Raw genomic sequence first — 8546 nt, forward strand, 5'->3', positions numbered from 1 at the left:
GAAGCACCATGAGCAAGATAGCCAAATCAGAAACCTCACCTTCCTAAACTCATATGTATTTATCTAAAACTTAAAATATTAGAAATATTATTCCTCTTTTATATATACATTATTTAGTTTGTATATTTATAATCAGAGTCTAATTTAATTACTCACACCAACGACTTTTTATTAATGAAACGGTGGATGTTTATTCAATCTTTTATATTTATTCATTTTTATACTGGATCTTGATTTTAATATTACTATATCTTAACTTTCGATAACATATTAGATGAGATATGAATAAAACTGAGAGAGGGATCAACATTTTCTTATCTAAAGTAACGATACATGGGCTGAGAATTACTTGGACTACAATCTTCCTTACATGGGAGTAATTATCACCAAATTATTTGTTTTTGGTACAATAATGTCCACCAACTTAACTGCCGACATACATGGATTTGGACATTTATGAATTCCGACAAAATTACTAGTATTTTTTTTACACAACTATCTAAATCCAACCACGTTGGTGTCAAAAAAATATAAATACTTTTTTAATTACTTTTTAATTTTCAGTTTTTTAATGTTTACATATATAAGAAAATTAATAAAATTTATTATTTTTGATGTCATTATTTATCTTTTTATATAATATATTTAAAATTAAATACAATTTTAATCTCTTTATTTTGTTGAATCAATAATTTTTGTTTTTTGTTTTTTTTACGGCTCAATTCTATAAATTTAAGACATTTTGTCCAACTTTTGATTTGAAACTCAATTTAAATGATGCGGTAATTAAATGAGTCGCATCATTTAAATTGAGTTGACGTGGAAGTCATGTCATACTTATAATGATTTTTTAATTATTAAAAACATTTTCATTAAATCTAAGATGATTACTTTATTTTTTATAAAATAAAACAAATTAATGTAAAATAAAAAACAAAAATCTAAAACTTAAAATCAAAATTATTGAAAATCAAAAATAGAAAATTAACAATCCTATAATTCCTAAATTGAAGTCCTCTCGCCTTTCACTTTGTTCAAAAATCAAAATTGTGTTTTCTACGATAAATCAAAATCACCGTAATTCTTACAACTCAATGAACTAGTAAAACCCAGAATTAAGAAATGAGAAAAATCAAGAAAATGCAAACAATTAACCCATAAGCTTTAGAATCAACCCAAAAAATCAATAGGAACAAGAATCAAAGATTCAAAAATCAATATAATCAAATTACAGATACAAATTCAATTATTTTTAAAATGAAGTTTGTAGCAAAGAAAAATGAAGAAAATTTGTAGCAAAAATTCAATCATTTACACATTCATTATAAGTATGACATGACTTCCATGTCAATTCATTTAATGCCACATCATTTAAATTGAGTTTCAAATCAAAAGTTCGGCAAAGTGTTAAATTTAAAAATTTGGCATAATATCAAAATTGTGTAAAATGAATAGAGACTAAAATTACAGATTAAACAAAATAGAGTAATTGAAACTGCATTTAAATTTATATTTAATAATTTGCTATCTCATTTTATATATTTATCTTTCTGCAACTAGTTCATCAACGATATTTTTTTCATTAGTAAAACTAGAACTCCAATCTTTCTAGGATATCAATTTAACTAACTTTCACTTGTGCAAACAAAGTTGTAGATTGACTGTGTGCTATTATTATTTAGGTTTAATTATAATTTTAATTTTTTTATTTTTATTTGATTATAAATCTGGTTTTTTCATTTTAAAATTTCTCAATTTTAATTCTCTTTCAAATTTTTGAACGTGAAAACAAGAATGTAACATAAAATTCGATGATATAAAATAATTTAGATAGATTAATTAAATCATAAAAATAAATACTTTTTTAATTTGAAAATAAAATTTATGAGATTTTCTTAGAATATCATAAGTGTTGATGGATCAAAACCAAAAGATTTTAAAATATAAAGATCAATTATTTAGCCATCGCATTAGAATTTACCTCCTTATGTTGTCTCAATAATGGAGATATGTAGAACAACAGGGTTGCTATCACACATAACCCGTGATCCTTAAGTTAGGAATTATAATTAAAACTCGATTGAGACAGAGACATGGTAGTACCATGCAATTCAGCTACCTCTAAGGTAGGTAGCACTATAATACAGAGTTTCAAAGACACAAAAATGTTTAATTTAATTAAATATTTCAGTGTTAATTAACTTATAAATTTAACAACCATGGAGAAAGAATAGTAGTGATAAAAAAAGTGATAGTGTGGTGTATGAGACGGATTCAAATGGTGTTGATGTCAACAAATTTATTGATAATCACACACAATTAGGGGTTATAATCAATTGTCAGAGCATTACAAATTATTGGGCATGCGATGGGATTCCTATATTATTGAATACCATTAATTTTGATTTAGTTCGACCTTAATCCTTGAATGATTATGATAGTTGGCACGTGTATGTGTATTGTCTCAAGATTGAATGATTGATATTCAAAAGGTAAAACACATGCCGTATATGGGTGAACTCATATGAAATTATATTTGTATACTTAGTAGCATAGAGTAAGCATGCAATGCATATAAAAAGACGTGCATTTATTAAGCTTTAAATTATATGATATGTCAAGGTGAACTTGTCCTCGTGCTTATAAATACAAAGGAATCACCGTTACAACATTTTGTAGCGACAATAAAAAGTGTAGCGTAAACTAAAAAAAAATATGTAGTCTAAGTAGTAGATAACAATTTATAAAGTGTGGTGTAAGTAGTCATGACTTACTTTTTAAGGCAACGTTTTTTATATTTGTCCATGAATTTTAAAAAATCATTGTTGAAGATACTTAAAGAGGTAATGATTTTTTTGAATGTATCAAATCACGGTTTTATGAATTGGTTTTGCCAATATTTTATAAATGTTGCATATAAAGTTAGACTACGATTTTGTATACATTATTTTTGTTTCATACGAAACATTTATTATGCTGTAAAAAACATAGACAACATTTTTTGGTCTAAGGCAATAAATTTGTATGTGTTGCATTTAACTTTATACCACGGTTATCGAACAATTGATAACACATTTAGCCTATAATTTTTTTAGATGTTGCCTATTTGTTTAGGTCACTCGGATGAAAATGTTTTAAACCACACTTTTTATGTGTTGTTTATACATTTTGACCACAAACATTCAAATATTGCATACTTCTTTAGTCTACATTTTTCTATGTGTTGCTTATACCTTTAGAACATGATCATGCATTATCATCTTTTAGGTAAATAATGATAATTAATCATTATTACTTGTAGTCCATAATTTAACATTAAATAATCGTTATTGCACAAAATACGAAAGAGTTAAACCTAATTATGTCTTAATTAAAATATATGTTACCAAGAAAAACAATTGTGGTACAAAATATTATAACATAAATATTACTAGGCATAAAAAAAAATTAATACATAATTAGATCAATTGTTATCGTAGTTGTAAAAACCAACAAGTTTTTTACTTGAGTAAATTCCTTTCGTCCTGAAGTTTTACAAGTATTGCAAGTATCGTCATTTTCATACTCTTTCCAATACAACATACAATCATTTGAACATGCAATAATTTTTTTTATAATCAAGACACAAATCCTTGATTATGACTTTTGTTAAAAGATTTTCAAATTTTCAAATTAGATATAGCTTCTTTCAATAAGTCCAAAAGAGCATTGAACAAAATCACTTTTCAAATATCCTAAGCAAACGAGTTGATTATTTATTCAAATTGAACTCGAATCTGAAATTACTACTATCTAAATTTATTTAAGTATTAATTGAAGAAAAATTGAAGGGCCGCAGTTCAGTCTGGTTGTTTTTGTTGAGAGGAATATTCCTCTTGTGCGTTGTTGAATATTCACTAATATAAGAGATTGTCACCTTATATGATCTTTTTTTATGGGAAAAGGTAACATAGGCACTGTTAATAATTTAAAAGTAGAAATTTTATTTGAAATTTATGTTTTAAACTCTAAAAATTTAAATACTATATTTTTAGTTTAATTACAGTTTTAGTTCTTCTATTATTATTAATTTGTGAAAATGGTCCTCTTATTTCAAAACTCGACAGTTTTGGTCACTCCCTCGTATTTTTGAACTAAAAAAAATGCATAATTGACATATTTTTAATAATATACAATTATATGATATAGAATCATCTAAATGAATTAATTATTCATATGTTATTAATTAAATTAAAAATATGAACAAATTCTTATGTTGAAAGCTAAGTTTTTCCTGCATTTTATTCAAATTTCATGGGTGTTAATCATTTTATATTATCGTATCATAAGTCACATTATTTAAAACATCTCACATCATTATTTTTTTCGTTAAATAATCAGAAGGAGAGACCAAAACTATCGACTTTTAAAATAGGGGATCAATTTCGTAAATCAATAAAAATAGAAGGACTAAAATTGCAATTAAACCTATATTTTTTAATAAAAAATTCTACTTTTTATGTTTTTAACATGTATTATAAAGGCACATGTTAGTTGGTATTTTTCAGTTTAAACTTAATTACTTTAGCCTTCAATTTTTTCAACTTTTAGTTCAAATTAGTTGAGTTATTCACCTCTCCAAAAGCATATTCCTTAATTATTAATCATCTTTAATTTCACTATATGGGTTTTAAATTATTTTACTGCATTTTTTTTATAAAATAAAGATATAAAATAATTTATATTTGTCTCTCTCTAATGATACTATTGAGATCAAATATGCAAATAAATTTAATATTTATTCTTTAGCACTGAATCAAATTAACTAGTTATCGTTATTATAAAAATTATAAAATAGAACTAAAGAATAACTTTAAATTATAAATTATACCAAATTTACATAGAACTTAATTTTAGTGAAATCTATTTAAATTTCAATTAATTAGTAGGATCATGTTAACAATGAAAAGAGGAAGAAGAGAAACAACCACTCTAGAATTTCATAACATAGAATGAACCAAAACTTGAGTTAATAGGGTTACAATGAGTATATATATAAAAGAATAGAAATGTCTAAAATACCTTTACTACTAATATATAATAATATTATCTAACATCTCCCCTCAAACTCACGATGCATTAACATGGAGCATCGAGAGTTTGTCAACTAAAAAACGGAAACGTTTAATGGAATGCATCTTTGTAAACAAATCAGCAATCTGTAAAGAAGAAGAAACAAACAGTGGAGTAATAGTTCCATGATGAAGATGATGACGAGTAAGATGACAATCAATCTCAATGTGTTTGGTGCGTTCATGAAAGACCGAGTTGTGAGCAATTTGAATAGCACTCTTGTTATCGCAGTGCATCGGAGTTGGCTCAGAAAGAGAGATACCCATATCAGACAAAAGCCAACGCAATCAAATTATTTCCGCGGTAGTAGATGCCATAGCACGATACTCAGCTTCTGTAGAGGAGCGAGAGACAATGTCTTGTTTCTTACTCTTCCAAGAAATAAGATAGTCTCCAAGAAAGATACAGAACCCTGTGGTGGATTTACGATCTGTGCAATGTTAGATAATATTATTATATATTAGTAGTAAGGGTATTTTAGACATTTCTATTAATAGCATGAACAACAGTAAGAACTGCTTCTCCCCAAAACTCAATAGGAACTGAAGCGGACAACAAAAGGGAACGAGCAGTCTCTATAATATGACGGTGTTTCCTTTCAGCAACTCCATTTTGTTGAGGAGTATCAGTACAAGATGTTTGGTGGAGGGTGTCATCATAAGCAAGTAATTCAGAAAATTTATTAGAGGTATATTCACCACCTAAATCACAACGAAAACACTTTATAACAGAATTATGTTGAGTTTTGACCATTGCACGAAACATATGATAAATGACAAAAAATTTAGACCAATTTTTCATAAGATAAATCCAACAATAACGAGTGTAATCATCAATAAACGAAACATAATATCTAGATCCACCTATGGTGAGAACCGGTGATGGACCCCAAACATCAGAGTGAACTAAATCAAAGGGCGCATATGAATCAGAAACACTTTTACTAAACGGTAAAGCTGGAAGTTTAGCAAGTTTACAACCACAACAATCTAAGATATTACAGGTTTGTAACTTTCTTAAGGCTCCAGTAGAAGCCAAATATTTTAATCTAGAAGCAGAAACATGTCCAATGCGAGAATGCCATATATAAAAACTTGAAGATAAGGATTTCAAGTGAAAACTAAATAATAAGTCAGCAGTAGTTGTTGAGGCTGCAGTATCTGGGAGTCGTAGGTCATCCAAAACATAAAGTCCCCCTTGTCTATGACCTGTCCCAATCAGCCTCCCGGAATGTGGATCCTGCACACAACAAGAAGTGGAAGAAAACATAATCGAATAACCGAAATCACATATTTGACTAACAGAAGCAAGACTCAAAGTAAGATTAGGAATATAATAAACATTAGAAAGAGACATGTTAGGTGTGGAGACATAACCAATGTCTGCTAGTGGCATATGAGTGCCATCAACAGTCATAACCGACACAGACGAGACAGGTTTCACAAACACAAGATTTATCATCGTATGTCATATGATGAGATGCTCCCGAATCAAGAATCCATATGGAATGAGATATACCTGACATACCAGAGGAGTTCAAACCTTTAGAAGAGGTGGCAGACATGACATGTGATTGAGTGGCAAGAAGTTTTTGAAGTTGTTCTGCAATATCAGATATTTGGGAAGCAATCTTAGATGAGTATACATAACCAGAACTAGAGCCAATGGTAGGAGGAGCAGAAGCAACAACATTGGACGATAGCCCCTAAAATTCTTTATGTGCTCTCCCCTAAAATTCTTTGAAGAGAATCATCCTTAGTACCAACCATAACAAATAATGACAAGAAATACGACAAACACAATCACTGAGACAAAATAAATTAGGGATAATCTGGTGTTGTGTGAGCACGATTTCTCCCCCTTCAGACATGGTTTCTTCAATCCGACTGTTGAAGACGAAGACCTGAATGTTGTGAACATGTTGTCCAAAAATCAGTCTGATCCAACGGTTAACGAATGCGCAATCGATATTTTTGTGAGACTGATTTAACAAAATCGGGAATAGGGTTACTCTTCTCTTTTCTCTTTTGGTGGTTGTCTCTCTTATCAAAATAGTCTCTCTCTTTATTATAGTAGATCCCAAAATCAACCAAAGCTCTTTGATACCATGTTAACAATGAAAAGAGGAAAAATATAAACAACCACTCTAGGGTTTCATAACATAGAATGAACAAAAACTTGAATTAATAGGGTTACAATGAATATATATATATATATATATATAAAAGAATAAAAATGTCTAAAATACCTTTACTACTAATATATAATAATATTATCTAACAGATCAAATGTTTTGAAAAAACAGAGTTTTTAAAACTCATCTTATTTTTATTCTTTCTATTTGAGGTAACCCATCTTATTATTATGTAAGTAAAATACTCAACTTCATAAAGCAATCAATTATAGATTAAAGGTTACATCGTTTCTATCTAGTTAGTTTTCTTCCTCTTCCCGCATAGTTTTGAAAGAACACCACGTCTTCTCATACTTCATTCCTTGAAATGCGCTGTGAAACAAATTGAGTGTATTACACACTAGTTTGTTTTCATTGGATTGAATGGAATAAATTTTATAATATGTAACAAAGTATATATAATTGTTTTAAAATATACAATAAAATCTAACAAAGTTTTATTAACTAAAACATGTGTGGATCAAACTTAGTTGGACTTTCAATTCTTTCTAAAACTGTCACTCAATTTTAGTTAAAGTAAATTTTTATAATTAGTATGTATAATTATAAAAAATACACTCAAATTTTGTTTTTATCAATAACTAGGATTATATAGCGGGGTGGTAAAATATTAATTCAAAAAAATTAATGCAACAAAAAAGTATTATATATATAATATTCATATTTATATCTACTAACAACATTTATAGTCTATCAAAACATCCAACATTTCATGTATATTATGAAAATTATCTATAAGTAAATTTAAACTATTAATTTTAGAGGTTTGTATAACATTAATTATTTTATTGATTTTTGTAGTAATTGTAATGTATTAATAAAAAAAATAAGCATTATATAATAATTTACTAATCTCACAATTTTAGCATAATGTACTTATAGTCAACTATTAATTTATTACTATTTACTTAGGGTATTTATAATATATAGTATAATAACTATACAGTAGCATATTAAAAGAATAGTTTAATTAAAATAATATGGTGCATATAATCCTTTAATTCGATATGTGCAATTTTTTGTAATATGTTATGAAATTTAACAATTTTTATTTTATAATATTAATATTTCATAAATATTAATTTGGTTGAAGATGTTAGATTAACGGTACAAAATGAGTGTTAATCAACTCACAATCTCCATACAATTTTATCTTTCTTTTAAATATTTTCTTCATCTTCTTCCCTGCAAAATACCTTAATCAATTTCTTAACGTTTAAATTAGTGGACATATAAAATA

The sequence above is a fragment of the Cicer arietinum genome, chromosome 3 (assembly GCF_000331145.2).
Source record: "Cicer arietinum cultivar CDC Frontier isolate Library 1 chromosome 3, Cicar.CDCFrontier_v2.0, whole genome shotgun sequence".
Lineage (NCBI taxonomy): Eukaryota > Viridiplantae > Streptophyta > Magnoliopsida > Fabales > Fabaceae > Cicer > Cicer arietinum.